The sequence below is a fragment of the Lactuca serriola genome, chromosome 5 (genome assembly GCF_051521515.1).
Source record: "Lactuca serriola cultivar US96UC23 chromosome 5, Lser_US96UC23_V15, whole genome shotgun sequence".
In the NCBI taxonomy this organism is placed as follows: domain Eukaryota; kingdom Viridiplantae; phylum Streptophyta; class Magnoliopsida; order Asterales; family Asteraceae; genus Lactuca; species Lactuca serriola.
In genome coordinates this window covers 92657011-92672989 of record NC_136412.1, presented here as the reverse complement: position 1 = coordinate 92672989, position 15979 = coordinate 92657011, and positions in this window count along the sequence as shown.

The window sequence follows — 15979 nt, the reverse complement described above, 5'->3', positions numbered from 1 at the left end:
TTTTCATTTAGTAAGAATAACTTGGTGATATAATAGCCTTCTAAGCATAAAGATGTTTATAAGAACGATACTTCGACTCATAATGTACTTGTATTTCCCCCCCCCCCCCCCCTAAAACATGAAAAGAATTGAAAAGTAGGGGTATGAACTCACTCGTTAAGTTTGAAGAGAGAGGCTAGGTTTGAGCAGAACTTCGATCGCGGATGGTTGCGTCGTCGGGCTCTTCGGGGGTCTCTGCAGCGTAAATCTTTCGTCGGGGGCTCGAGTGCAGAAACCAAGGTAAGAAAAGGGTCTCTGGAGCTGGGAGAATGGCTGAGAAATGGTGAAGGTGTGCCTAAACTCGAAGCTTATGCCGTCTATTTATAGGGCTGGAAAACCCTGTACGCGGCGCGTACTTCCGGAGTACGCGGGGCGTAAAATGGCGTCATGGCTTACGACTCGGGTCTAGCTAGCGTAGCTTGGGCGGGTCGATGGGACTCCTGGGTCTAGCCGAGTGTAGCTTGGGCGGGCCGATGAGACTCGACTCTGGGTCTAGTACGCGGGGCGTAATCCCTGCTTCCGATTTCTAAATTCCGTAACTTTCGCGTACGAGCTCAGTTTTCGCGTTCTTTATATCCACGCGTAGGTGAGATTATGCTCTACAACTTTCATTTAGACTCCGTCGGCTAGTTTTGACTTTATTTTTAATGATATATTTTTAACAGGCCGGGCCTCCTAGAGTTCGTTAAAAATTCATAGGTTCTTTATTCGACGTCGGTTTTCGTTTGTCTTTTTATTGTTTTATTACCATTGAGGAGATCTTCAACTTCCGTTTAGGTGGCGATAGCTAAATAACACTCGATCTTCAATCTGAGTTTTTAACCCTCTACTACTGTTACGAAACTTTGAAAATTCGTAACTTCTTCATACGAGGTCCAATTTGGGCGATCTTTTTATGTACGCTCACCTTTCAACGAGATCTACGACTTTGGTTTAGATACTTAAGGCTAAAATGTATTTTATTGAGATTCTACTTTTTATGTCAAATAATGTTTTAACGTCGTGTCGTAAATATACGAGTGGTTATAATTTCTTCAATATAACCCGGTTTTGAGCGTTCTTTATGTTCTTGGAAACATTGGCATGATATCTAATATCTGTGGTATAAAGTACTACTTCGGTCCTTCATGACCCTATGAAGAACCTCTCCCCAACATACCAGGGTACAACATCTCCGACCATATAAGAGCTTAAAAGCTAGGGAACCAATGTTGGAGTGATTACTGTTGTTGTAGGAGAACTCCGCAAGTGGTACGTAGGAATCCCAACTCCCACCGAAATCAATTACACAGTCCCGCAACATGTCCTAAAGGGTTTGGATGGTCCGCTCACTCTGACCGTTGGTTTGCAGGTGATAAGTCGTGTTGAAATGTAGTCTTGTGCTCAGTACCTCGTGGAACTTCTGCCAAAATCGAGAAGTGGACCGAATATCTCGATCTGAAACAATGGAGGCCGAGACCCTACGTTGAGCAACAATCTCTCGGACACACACATCGACCAACTTTTTAGCCGAAGAGCTCTGCCGGATGGCCAAAAAGTGGGCACTCTTGGTCAATCGATCCACGATGACCCAAATATAACATCAAAACCCTTGGGCTTCTTTTGCAACTTGTTGATAAAATCCATGGTGATCTATTCCCACTTCTACATGGGAACCTCCAAAGGCTGCAACTTCCTATGCGGCCTCTGATTCTCGGCCTTGAACGTCCTAGAGGTCAAGCAGCTCTCGACATACTAGGCTATGTCTGTCTTCATACATGGCTACCAGTAGCTCAATCTCAAATCTCGATACATCTAGGTGGCTTTCGGGTGTATAAAAAAATGAGACTTATGAGCCTCATCTTGTACTATTTTCCTGATCCCACTAGAAAGTAGAACCCAAACCAGAGTGTATCGGGTAAATAGCCCCTGACTATCTATGATAAACATGTCAATCTCGCCCCTAATCCTCTCATGTTTCCAGTTCTCCTCACGAACTCCCTTGGACTGAGCCTCCCTGATCAAACCCAAAAATGGAGAATCAACGGATATTCTCATACATATATCCCCAACTGAAGACCCAGCTAACTTACGACTCAAAGCATCCACTACCACTTTGGATTTACCCGGATGGTAAAGGATCTCGCAATCAAAATCCTTCACCATGTCCAGCCACCTGCACTGCCTCATGTTCAGGTTCAGCTGATCCGTAAGATATCTTAAACTCTTGTGATTCATGTAAACAATACAACGGACCCCATAACGATAATGTATCTAAATCTTGAATGCAAACACCACTGCCCCTAACTCGTGGTCATGAGTAGGATATTGTGTCTCATGCGGCTTCAGCTGCCCCAAAGTATAAGCAATCACTCATACTCTTTGCTTAAGGACCGCCCCCAAACCGGTCATGGATACATCATATAATACCACAAAATCCTCGACTCCTTATGGAAGGGTCAATATTGGAGCCTCACATAACCTTCGACGAAGAGTCTTAAATACCGACTACTACTCAGGGCCCCATCGTAAATCCACTCCCTTCCTCCTCAGACGGGTGAGGGGTACTACAAAACCCAAGAAACTCCTGATCTCTGAGGGATATTTCGGATCTTACTACTTCATAACATCCTCAATATTGGCCCGATCGACCAAAATCTCATCCTGGTTAATGAGGTGCCCCAGGTGTTCCTGCCTCAGTACCCCCAGAAGTTCTCAAAGGTGCTCCTCATGCTACTCTCTGGTCTTGGAATACACCAAGATATCATAAATAAATACAATGACAAACTGGTCAACCATCGCCCTACACACCCGATTCATCAAATCTATAAACACAGCAGGCGTATTGGTGAGCCTAAATGGCATCACCATGAACTTGTAATGCCCATAAGGAGTCCAAAACACGGTCTTCTCCATATCCTCCTCTCTCACTCTCACCTGATGATACCCGGACCTCTAATCGGTCTGGGAGAACAAAGATGCACCCTACAACTGATCAAGGAGGCCATCAATCCACAGAAGGGGATAAAGGTTCTTCACCATTAATTTGTTCAACTCCCGGTAATCAATGCACATCCGATATGAAGTATCCTTCTTCTTGAAGAACAATATTAGCGCTCCCTACAAAAAACTACTAGGCTTGATGAACTGCTTTCCTAACAGCTCCTAAAGCCGAGAGGACAACTCCTGCATATCCGGTGGTGGCAAGAGGTACGACGCCTTGGCAATCGGGGCCGCACCTAGAACTAGATCAATTCTGAACTCAACCTGCCTCTTGAGAGGAACTCTAGGTAAACCCTCCAGGAATACATCGGCAAACTGCCTAACAACCGACACATCTGAAACTGAGACCTACTCCCTCACTTGAGTATCAACCACATAAGCCAGATAACCCACACACCCATGTTGAATATATTGTCAAGCCTTGGCTGTTGAACAAAACCCTGAATCAACCCTAGTACCCTCACCATAAATAACCAGTTCTCCCCCATTTCGATTTTGAACTACGACCCGCTAACCTCGCAATCGATCATGGCACCAAACCTGATCAGCCAATCCATATCCACTATTACGCACACTCCCCATGGGGGTAGGGATCTAATCAATCAGATAAGGCACCCCAAAGATCTCCAATACACAACCCTGATATACACTAGATGCAGAAACTCCATGTTCGTTAGCGATAGAAACCTACAACGCACACTCCAACTCACTAAGGGTCACACCAAAATCCCTACTGAAAGATCTATATACAAAAGACTGACTCACGCCCGAGTCAAAGAACACTATCGCAGGCAAGGATTTCACTTAGAATGTACCTATTAGAAGCATAAACATAAGCATACCATAAAATAATTAACAAAACAATAAATAGATACATACCGGTCACGATGCCAGGCGTTGCTCTAGCCTACTCGGCCCCGAGCCCTTAGGGGATCCACCCTCCCCTAGTGCCCATCAGTGATCCTCAGTGTGGTTGGCGCCAGGTCCTGCACCGACTTGGCTGCGAGAAAAGGATTGTTGACCTTCATATTGTGAAACTGATCATAGTAGTAGCAAATCCTGGTACACAAAACTATGGCCGACTAGTGACATTCCCTCGTATAGTGCCCCTCCTTGCCAAATTTGTGGCACCTAGACGTGAACCAACAAGGACCCTCAAGGACCTTGTCGCACTTCCTATAAGTGTGACCCTTCTGACCCCCAGATCTCCCATCAGCGACCTTGAACTGCTTCACAGCAGGTTGTGACTATGCATGGGCTTGCCTCTGCTCCTTTCCTTGGAGCTTCATTTCAATATCATTACGCATCACGGCCTCCTGCGACTCAAGAAGTAAACCATAATTTTGTGTCGACACCAACTGTCGGATGTCGGTTGTGAGCATGCTGAAGTACCGGGTCATCTGATCTTGCTCATAAGTAGCAAACTCGGGGTAAAACATAGCTCTCTTCGTAAACATCTTTGTAATCTCCATCACTGACTCAGTCCCCTACCTCAAATCCAAGTACTCTGGAGCAAATATCTCTTGCTCCACCAGTGGTACATATCTTGAACGAAACACCTCAGAAAATTGCTCCCAAGTCACGGTAGCCCTCTACTCTAAAGAATACGAGCTAGTAACCAGGCTCTACCAATCCTTCACTCTAAGCCGAAGAAGGTTCAGAATGCACTTGACTTTTTGGTCAGTTGGGCAAGAGAAAGTGTAGAAACATCCATCACCGTCTGACAACCACCTCATGGAAATGATCGGGGTTTGAACCCCGTCGAACACCATGGGCTTTGTATTCTTGAAGTCCTAGAACCGGAAAGCCCTCCTAGTGCCAATCCCTGCAGTAGCAACGTTTATGGTGGCTGCAGCAGCAGTTGTCTCAGAAAGTGTAGCTTATCGGTCATCAAAGAAATCCATCATAGAGGTCTTAATAGACCCAAAAAAATATGCTATATGACCTCGGATAATAGAAACAACCTCCTCCTTAATGATCTTCCTAACCCGATCCTCTGTCAAAGCTGGCCAATCTTGGGCACCCGCTCCTGATCCTGATCCAGATCCTGTCTCAAATCTCCTCGTAATCGGTGTAATGAAAATAGAACACAAAATATCATTTGATGTGTAAATCATACCATAACGACCATTCGACAACAAACCTATGGCTGGTGACTTCCTTGTTATGCATACGAGTCTTGTGCTTCCAGTAGTACAAGCCCATACTACTTTCCACACCTACCCGTACTTGTCTTAGAAAATTATAACAACATCCCTAACAACACACACTTAAAATAATAAAACATCCCATCCTCATAACTCAGCGCGAGACTAACATTCCAAACTAACTAGCTGACACCACATAACTCATCCAAGAAACTTCCACCAACCCTGTAGCTCTCGTGTATGCTAATCATACATAACACTGGATCCTATAGACAGTCGAATACTTGATCATACGCTAAGCCTACAACCAAACAAGGAACAAGAAATAAGGCTAAATCAAACATTCTCATGCGATAAAATATTTGTTATGTACAATTTTGATATATACACTAAGCCACTACAGTAATGATGTCAATTTCATATATGGAAACCCTTAGGCTATCGGGCATCATATAATCAGACAATTCTATCATGCAATTCCTGAAGATCACTAGCCTATCACTAGCATGTTGTTCTAACATATCACTATATCAAATAACAATGTGGTAATTTGGGGTCTACTTACTGGCTTCGGCTGATGGTACACAGCGCATCCTCTCTTGATTATTTTCAAAATAATTTTTAAAATAATTTTCAAAACATGTTCAATTCCATATTTTGAGACTAGATTCACACGGTTGTTCCTCCAATTCACTCAAACCAAGGCTCTGATACCAACTTGTAACGACTTAAAAATCATAGCAAATTTAAACTTTTTAAAAGCACAAATCACAAAATGTTTACACAATCATTGTTTTAATAGTCTTATTTAATATTAGAATATCCCAAAGATAATAAGTACATAAAACAGAGGATGTGTACAGTCACGCCTTCACTTTCCCATGATCATCATATGTACTTGACACAGTAAACTAAAACCATAAGCCAAAGCTTAGTGAGTTTCCCCCACAATACCACCACATAAACTTAATAAATAACAACATGTATAAATGAGCCTTCAGCCTGAATGGACCACCTTGCAGGGCCTACAACCTATCTCGACCGCTCGCGAGCCTTAGGCATGACCGAACAATCTCACAAGGCTAACAACCTGTCCGAACCGCTTGTCAGGCCTTTCCCCTGATTGTACCACCTCATAGGGCCTACAACCTATCCGGACCGTCCCGGGTATCTTGGCCTTCAGCACAAAGCAGGACCACCTCAACCCAACCATACATAACATGTTGGCATATACATATAGATAAACATATAAACAGTCAACAAACAAACAGACAGATCTATAGATCACTACCGCATGATAATATCTTATATAACCAGATACCGATCTAACAAATCTCAACAGCATAATCACATACTAACTTATAACAGGATATCCAATCCAATAGGCCGGCCTTGGTTCCTTCAAACCATAGGTATAGTAAGGAAAAATCACCTCACCTTCTGTGCAATGTGGTCCCGACTCCAAATCTCAGGTCTAACTATTACGTATCCAACCAAATGACCAAATTCTCAAACTCAATCAAAAACACCAAAAGTACCTCAGGTCAAACTTGGCCAAATTCAAATTCATACTTGTCAAAGTCATAAAGTCAACTGAGTTAACCCAGTCGAGTTGACCCAACCCAGTCGGCACAAAACGCGTATGCACACCGTACTCCAAATCTTGACCACATATGGGAGAGTTGACCATGTAAACACCGCGTACTCAGGTTACGTAGGGCGTATGCCCAGACTTCTCAAAACTTCATTAAGAGCTTAATGCCTTAACCTCTTACATCCAACTTTCAGATCCAATGCTAAATCATCCTCTAGAGTCAAAAAGTTTCCAACTTTATGACTTTGCATGTCCATTAAGTGATTAACTAAACATCTTAATACATTAAGACCCTCTAAAGAATACATGGAGTAAAACCAACCATTAAGACCCCATTTTCATGACTCGAGACCCTTCTTAAGGTCTGAAAGGATGATTAAATGGTTCAAGAACATGCCATGTTCGAGAACACTTCTAAACACATTAAAGGCTCCAAAACGTTCTCTTTCTCTTAATGTTTGCTTGGGGGATTGATTTCACAGAAGGAGGTTGAATAAGAATGAGATGTGAGGCTATAATGATGTTTAAATATGAGTCAAACCCTAAAAATTAGGGTTTCAATGATCCTGATGTACGCCGTGCGTACGAGGTGTACGTCCAACGTACTAAGACGTGCCCAGGGATGCTTAGCGTATACACATACGCTCAGCGTACTCCTAAAGTCCAAAGTTACCAAAATACCACTATGGGCCCTTTTGCACTCTTTCTGTTACTTGGGGACCAATATGCAATATTAATCATTTATGGGGTCAAATTAAAAGTAGTTTATCATTGGAATGTTACAGTCTTCTTTTTATCAGATCAGTATATCCTACTACATATTAGTTTTAATATATATTATTTATATATCAATAAATATTATTTTATTGGATTATTAATTTGTTTTTATTGGATTGCTTCTTTTTTATTGAATTATTATATATTTTATAAATATTATTTTTAATATATTATATTTATATATTACAAAATATTATTGCTTTATTGGATCATTAATTTCTTTTAGTTAATTCTTTTTTAATTTCATATTTATAGGATTATTTCCTTTTTTCTTACCAGGTTTTGAGACATATTTTAGACAACACCATTACCGTCATCTGCTCCGACGGTAATGTTGGGGTTGTTCATAATATGATATCTTTCAAATATTTAAAATAAATTAAGAAATGTTGGATGAGTGATATTTTTTGCATTTTTTTATTTAAAATAATAAAGAAAACATTTTAAAAAAATTAAAAATATTTTAAAAAAATAATTAATAAAAAATAAATTGGAAAAGAATTAATAGTATAATAATTCAATAAAAAAAGATTATGAGTTAAAAACAATTTATTAATGTATAATAATTTTTTAAAAAATATAAAAACTAACTAAAAAAATTAGTAATCCAATAAAATAATATTTATTAATATATAAATTTAAGATATTATTTATTACTAGATAATAATCCAATAGACGTGAAATAAAGAGAAAAATAACTGAATGAATTAAATAATCTAGTAAAATAATATTTATTAATATAATAATATTACATAATTAAAATAAAATTTTATACGATCATAAGATTCTATAAGAATTAAAGCATAAATCAAATATGATATTGAATGAACAGGAGATGAAAATAAGATCTAAATTTCATTAAAGAGTAAAATACACTCAATTACAAAGATGTAAGAAAAATATCAAAAGGTAGTCTTACTTTCTAACCATGCCATTATATAGGTTCTACAAGGAAGTCAGTTAAGACATGACCAATGTGGTCATAACACCTAATGTAAGATAGTCTGTCAAGACAAATTGATTTAAGATGCATAGCCTAGACTACGAACACAAAAACTATGAGATCAGACATAGCGTCTTGCATATACATGTGAAGACCAAAACAAATAAACTACGAAACCCCTTTCACTTAAGATGTCAAACACAAAATTAACTATTCTGCAAGACCAAACATCTTTATTAATTAAATAATCCATTAAATAGAAATTAAAAAAGAATAAACTAAAAAAACTAATGATCCTATAAAATAATATTTATTAGTATATAAATTTTATATACTAAAAACAATATTTAATAATCCAATAATAATAATTAATCAAATAAAAATTAATTAGAAAAGTTAATTACAATAATTAATATATAATAATGTAATAAAATTCAAAAAGAAGAGATGCATAAATGGTCTCTATGGTTTGGTAAAAGACAAAATTGTTAAAATGATTACTGCAATAAAATTGTTAAATTTTAAATAGTTAACAACCAACCTTTTAAAGTTAACAAGATAAGTACCGACATTGCACAAGGTACACAAAACAGAGGATGTGTACGGTCACGCCTTCACGTTCCCACGTTCGTCAGATGTACCTAAAACAATATATTAAAATTATTATTCAAAGCTTAGTGAGTTTCCCCAGAGTAACACTACATAATCATAATAAACAACAACATGCATAATTAAGCCTCCATCCTGAATGGACCACCTCACAGAGCCTACAGCCTATCTGGACCGCTACCGAGCCTTCGGCATGATTGGATCGCCTCGTAGGGCCTATAGCCTATCTAGATCGCTCGCTAGGCCTTTGGCCTGACTGGACCGCCTCATTGGGCCTACAACCTATCCAGATCGCCACGTGTATCTTGGCCTTCAGCACAAAGCAAGACCGCCTCAACCTAACCATACATAACATATCGACATATACATATAGATAAACATATAACCAATCAATAGACAAAGAGACAAATCTACAGATCACTACTGCATACCAAAATCCTATATAACTAGACACCGATCTAAAAAATCTCTACAACATAATCATATGCTATCTTATATCATGATATCCAATCCAAAGGGTCGTCCATAGGGCCTTCGACCCACAAGTACAATAAGGAAAACTCACCTCACTGTCTGTACAATAGCTAATGATGTCCCGACTCCGAATCTTAGCTCTAACTATGACATCCCCATTTTCACGACCAGAAAAGACCGATTTTATTTATGATTTATAAAAATCAGAGTACCTCTTTTAATAAAAATGTTGCGGAATTTGCTCCAAGAAAAACATGATAGATACGTTACCAAAGCATTTCCGAAGAAATGTACTTTTATCCATTTTAAAACATTTGGGATTTCATCGTTAATACAAAAACATAAGCATAAACAGAACTTACAGTCATTTACACTAGTGATCTACATCTCTTTTAAATACCTCAGTGTAAAGTAGCTTCATATCGACACCTGTGATACAAATAAGCTTGGGTGGGTCAGGTTAGGAAACCTGGTGAGTACATAGGTTTTTCAACCCACAATAATATAATTATTATGTTAAACATCAAACAATCAACCTAATTATCCATCCCCATTATCTTATTTACTCTTAAGGATCTACACTAAGGTTCATCTATTCCTCGTTCATTCATTCCTAAGGAGTATCCTAAGGAATCGAGATTAAGTCTACATAGTCGCCAGGGTTTATCTCGTTTATTCACAGTATCATTTTCGAGAGTCCACTCGCAATACCTGTCAATGGGTTTTTAGAGTACATCGGGTGAACACATCGTTCACAACACCTACAGGTTGTGAGCCTACTAGTGTTCCACTAGAATATCTAGAATAGTCTGTGCTTGTCATCCATACTCTTCTAGATGACGGGTCCATCGCTTGGGTCATCGTTTGGCTCATAGTTTTGGCTCAACGCTTTGGCTCATCGTTTTGGCTCATCGCTTAGGTCATCGCTTCACAGCATATTTTATCACTCATATATCATCGCTCATCATTCATCTCATCTTTCATCGCTCATCGTTTATCGCATCTTTCATCGCTGATCATTTATCTCACCTCTAATCTAGCCATGTTTTACTAGATATAAAATACATATATAGTTTAGATCATTTAAAACATGTATAAAATATTTCATCCAGCATAGACAGCAAGTATTCAGACAGTATACGCACATAGCACATAATTTATATAAAATACTTCATATCTATGTGTAAGATGAAAGTAACTATGCACTCACATGCAAACTTGGTGACTCGGTACTCGGACAGCGCTTCTTTTACTTTAAAACAAATTTCCATTGACAAAACCTAGTATCATTTCCACTAGCGTTTAGTCTAATGTTCAACGAGACTTATTAATAGTCTAGCAATTATTACTATTATATAAGCGTTAAACAATATTCTTCACCCATTATCTACAGACACGGGCCAGACATGAAACACTAGAGGGCAGGATCATTTTCACATATAGCACTTCTGAAATCCAACAACCCAGGCAGCCCTTCAAACTGGATTCCCCGTATCGCGTGTGGTTAAAAAGATATTATAACGACACTTATATAACCCATAATAATAGCTCAAATAATTTTTATAAGGTCCTAATAACGTTACTATATTTAAATAAAAGCTATATTAAAAATTAGGAAGGCGTATCTTAACTACGAGGGGGTTGGGCTAGAAGCCGTGCTTTGCAGGGGCAGAACTTCTGAGCCGAAAGCTCTTTTTCTCGGAGTCATCGAGCGCTTCGGGGCTTTCTTCTAGCGCTAGAGGAGTTTTTGGGAGGTATAAAGAGAGTGTAGAGAGAAGAAAGAATGGGAAAGGTGTGAAGAAAATGAGGGAGGGAGAGGTTCTATTTATAGGGTGAAAGATGGCTAAACTTGGTGCCACATGTCACCATCTTGTGGCCAGACTTGGGGAGAAAGCAATGGCCAAGATTGTGCCACGTCACCGATTTTCGCACAGCACACTTCCGATTTCTAAAATCCGTAACTTTTGCATAAGAGCTCCGTTTTTTATGTTCTTTATATCCACGCGTAGATAAAAATAAGATCTACAACTTTCCTTTTGACTCTGTCAGCTAGTTCTTGATCGATCTTAATTTTAACAGTAGAAGGTGACTACACTGTTAAATGTCCGCGTAAAATTCATAACTTCTACATACAGACTCCATTTTCGTCTGTCTTCTTGTCTTTGAGTTCCAATTAATGAGATCTTCAATTCTCAATTAGGTCGCGTTGGCCAAAAACCGCTCGATCTAGAATTCGAGTTTTGGGTCGTGCACTGCTAGGCCAAATCTTAGAAAAATCATAACTTCCTCATACGAAGTCAGATTTGGGCGTTCTTTTTATGCACGCTCTCGGTTTAATGAATACTACAACTTTTGTTTATATCACTAAGGCCAAAAAGTCATCTTTCATAAATTCACTATTTACGTCGCGTGGTGTCGTGCCGGTTTTGTCGCGAAACTTCGACGGACCATAACTTCTTTATAACTCGGATTTCGACATTCTTTAAATGTACAAAACCCTTGTGACGTATTCTACAACTTGTTTAACATTACTCGTTCTAAATAATCTTCCATCAAAAACTCATTTCTGATGCTCATTGTCTCTAAATTGACTAGTGCGAATCTATGGGTGTTACAGTTATCTCCCCCTTAGGATGATTATGTCCTGAAATCATCAATGAAACAGGGCATGTATAATGACTCCCTACGTTAAGCCTTCATCCTAGGTAATAATTGTAACTTCTATGTTGCTTCAAATGAGTATTTAAGTCTTGGACTCCTTGACTATCGGCGGTGCTCGATCTTGCACTTGTTCCCTATCTCACGTTAACCTCCAAATTATGACCATCAAGTCACAATCTCGATCCTTGCTGGATAATGCTTCTTCTTCATAACAAACTTAAGATAAGTTCTTTTAATGCTACAATGGACTGAGGTGTCATATTCTAATTACCTATTATCGCATGTTGCAACGCTTAGACTCAGGTCTCTTAAAGTCAAATTCTAGAATAGACTATACCTTCTTTCATGTTCTAATCACATCTTAAAAGGTAGCATTTCTAGCTACAAGCAACTATCATGATACCTCTACTAATCACTTTCATTATCTTTTATTTCAATCTTTCGGCTTAATTTAGATGCTACACCGAACTTGGTTCTCTGAACCACGTAACATACTCATCGTAGTCGGACTTAATTTGATATGACCACTAGGATCGGAATAACAATCATCTTCTTAGTCATTACCGAAACAATGGTAATGACAGACATGAATAAAACGGAATCAAATACTAGCTTCTTGGTAACCTTGTGACTTTCCCTGATCCAAGTGTGAGTCCCATGCTCTCGGTAGTATAGGCCTCTACTACCATTCACACCTACTCATACTCGTCCCAAGTATCGTCTCGCAGTTTTCCAAGTCACCATACAATAAAATCAGATAACAACTTAACATGTCAGATAGAAAAACGAAGGTTTTAAATTATTCCTTGAAACGATTACATAGGTTTTCAAGTTCACCCTAGACTATGCCTCTAACAGGATACATCATACGATATTATGGCTATTGCATAACTTGATCTTCGGATATCAAGTCATCATCCCTGATTCCTCGCGTTGTTATCTGCTTCGTCGAGGATCATGTGAAATGCCCTTGGCTTTGGCAGTACATTTGGCCTTGCTGCTTCGTTTTTCTTTGGGCAGTCTCTAGATATATTCTCCTCTTTATTACATCCGAAACATACCTTCTAGTTGAACGTGCACTCGTTGGCGTAATGGCCAGACTTTCCACACTTTAAATATATCACCTCTTTGCCACATTTTCCTAAGTGTTTCTTCTCGCACTTATTACACCATCTTGCTTCACCTCTCCCTCCTCCTCCAAACTTCAAGAATTTACTCTCCTTGTGATCCTTCAAACTTCCTCTTTTCTCATGCCTTATCTTTTTCTAGACCCCTTTCTCTTATCTGGGTCTCTATATTCTTAGCTGCTCTAACGGCTATTTTCAAAGTAGTTGTCATTTTGACTGTTGGGCCAAAGTTTGCGGGCATTCCGTTAGCAAACCTATCTATCTTGGAAAGTTCAGTAGGCACCAAGAAGGGAAATAGCTTCATCCTATCAGTGAATGCGGTGGCACACTCATCTTCCCTTTCTTTAGGTTCTGAAACGCGTTGTTTAGGTCTATCAGATCTATCTCTAAGCAATACTGCATTTTTAACTACTCCGTGAATGCTTCCCAAGACATTCCTATGGCTTCTCCTCGTGGCATTATATCTGCCAGCAACTTCGACCAACTTAACACTCCGGTCTTTAGTTGTCTGACTGCAAAGACTGTCTTTTGCTTATCGTTGCAGTCGCAACTCTCAAATATCATCTTCATCTTAGAGATCCAGTCCATAATCCCCACTGGTTTTGGGCTTCCAGAGAGACTCGGTGGTTTTGCACCCAAGAAATTAAACGTTTAGAAGTCTGAACACGTAAAGTTTCCAGATCCGGTCGGCAACAGACCATAGATCCGATCATATAATACATATCATAAATCATTTAGCACATAAAAGCATGTTAGGCATTTTCCTAAATAAGATAGTGCTTTTGTCTATTCAGGTGTATTACCTAAATTTATTAGACACACTCCTCATGATCATCACTTAGCATTCTAATTTTATGTCTAGAAATAAATCCAAATTCCTAGTTCGCTTAAACTAATGCTCTGATACCAACTATAACATACCCATTTTCACGGCCAGAAAAGATCGATTTTATTTCTGTTTTATAAAAATCAGAGTACCTCTTTTAATAAAAATGTTGCGGAATTTATTCCCGAAAAAACATGATAAATACGTTATCAAAGCATTTCTGAAGCAATGTGTTTTTATCCATTTTAAAACATTTAGGATGTCATCGTCAATAAAGAAACATAAGCATAAACAAAACTTACATTCATTTACGCTAGTGATCTACATCTCTTTTAGATCCCTCAATGTAAAGTAGCTTCATATCGACACTTGTGATACAAATAAGCTTGAGCGGGTCAGGTTGGGAAACCTGGTGAGTACATAGGGGTTTCAACCCACAATAATATAATTATTATGTTAAACATCAAACAATCAACTCAATTACCCATCCCCATTATCTTCTTTAATCTTAAGGATCTAACCTAAGATTAAGCTATTCCTTGTTCATTCATTCCTAAGGAGTATCCTAAGGAATCAACACTAAGTCTGCTTAGTCGCCAGGGTTATCTCATTTATTGATAGTATCATTTTGGAGAGTCCACTCGCAATACCTTTCAATGGTTTTTAGAGTACACTGGGTGAACACATCGTTCACAACACCTACAGGTTGCGAGCCTGCTAGTGTCCCACTAGACTGTCTAGAATAGTCTGTGGTTGTCATCCATACTATGGTAGATGATGGGGCCATCGCTTGGGTCATCGTTTAGCTCACCGTTTTGGCTCATCGCCTTGGCCCATCGTTTTTGGCTCATCGCTTAGGTCATCGCTTCGCACCATATTTTATCACTCATATATCATCGCTCATCACTCATCTCATCTTTCATCGCTCATTATTTATCTCATCTTTCATCGCTCATCATTTATCTCACCTCTAATCTACCCATGTTTTACTCAACACATTTTGTAGATTTAAAATACATATACATTTTAGATCATTTAAAACATGTATAAAACATTTCATCCAGCATAGACAGCAAGTATTCAGACAGTATACACACATAGCAAGTAATTTATATAAAATACTTCATATCTACGGGTAAAATGAAAGTAACTATGCACTCACTTGCAAAGCTGGTGACTCGGTACTTGGACAACACTTCATTTACTTTAAAACAAATTTCCGTTGACAAAACCTAGTATCATTTCCACTAGAGTTTATTCTAATGTTCAACAAGACTAATTAATAGTCTAGCTATTATTACTATTATATAAGCGTTAAACAATGCTCTTCACCCACTATGTACAGACAGGGGCCAGACATAAAACACCCGAGGGCAAGATCATTTTGGCATATAGCACTTCTGAAATCCAACAACATAGGCAGCCCTTCAAACCGTACTCCCCGTACCACGAGTGGTTAAAAAGATATTATAACGACACTTATATAACCCATAATGATAGCTCAAATAAATATTATAAGGTTATAATAACGTTACTATATTTAAATAAAAGCTATATTAAAACTTATGTCGTCGTATCTTACCTATGGGGGGTTTGTCTAGAAGCCGTGATCTGTAGGGGCAGAACTTCCGAACCGAAAGCTCTTCTTCTCGGAGCTGTCGAGCGCTCCGGGGCTTTCTTCTAGTGCTAGGGGAGTTTTTGGGAGGTTTAGAGAGAGTGTAGAGAGAAGAAAGAATGGGAAAATTGTTAAGAAAATGAGGGTGGGAGAGGTTCTATTTATAGGGTGAAATATGGCTGAAC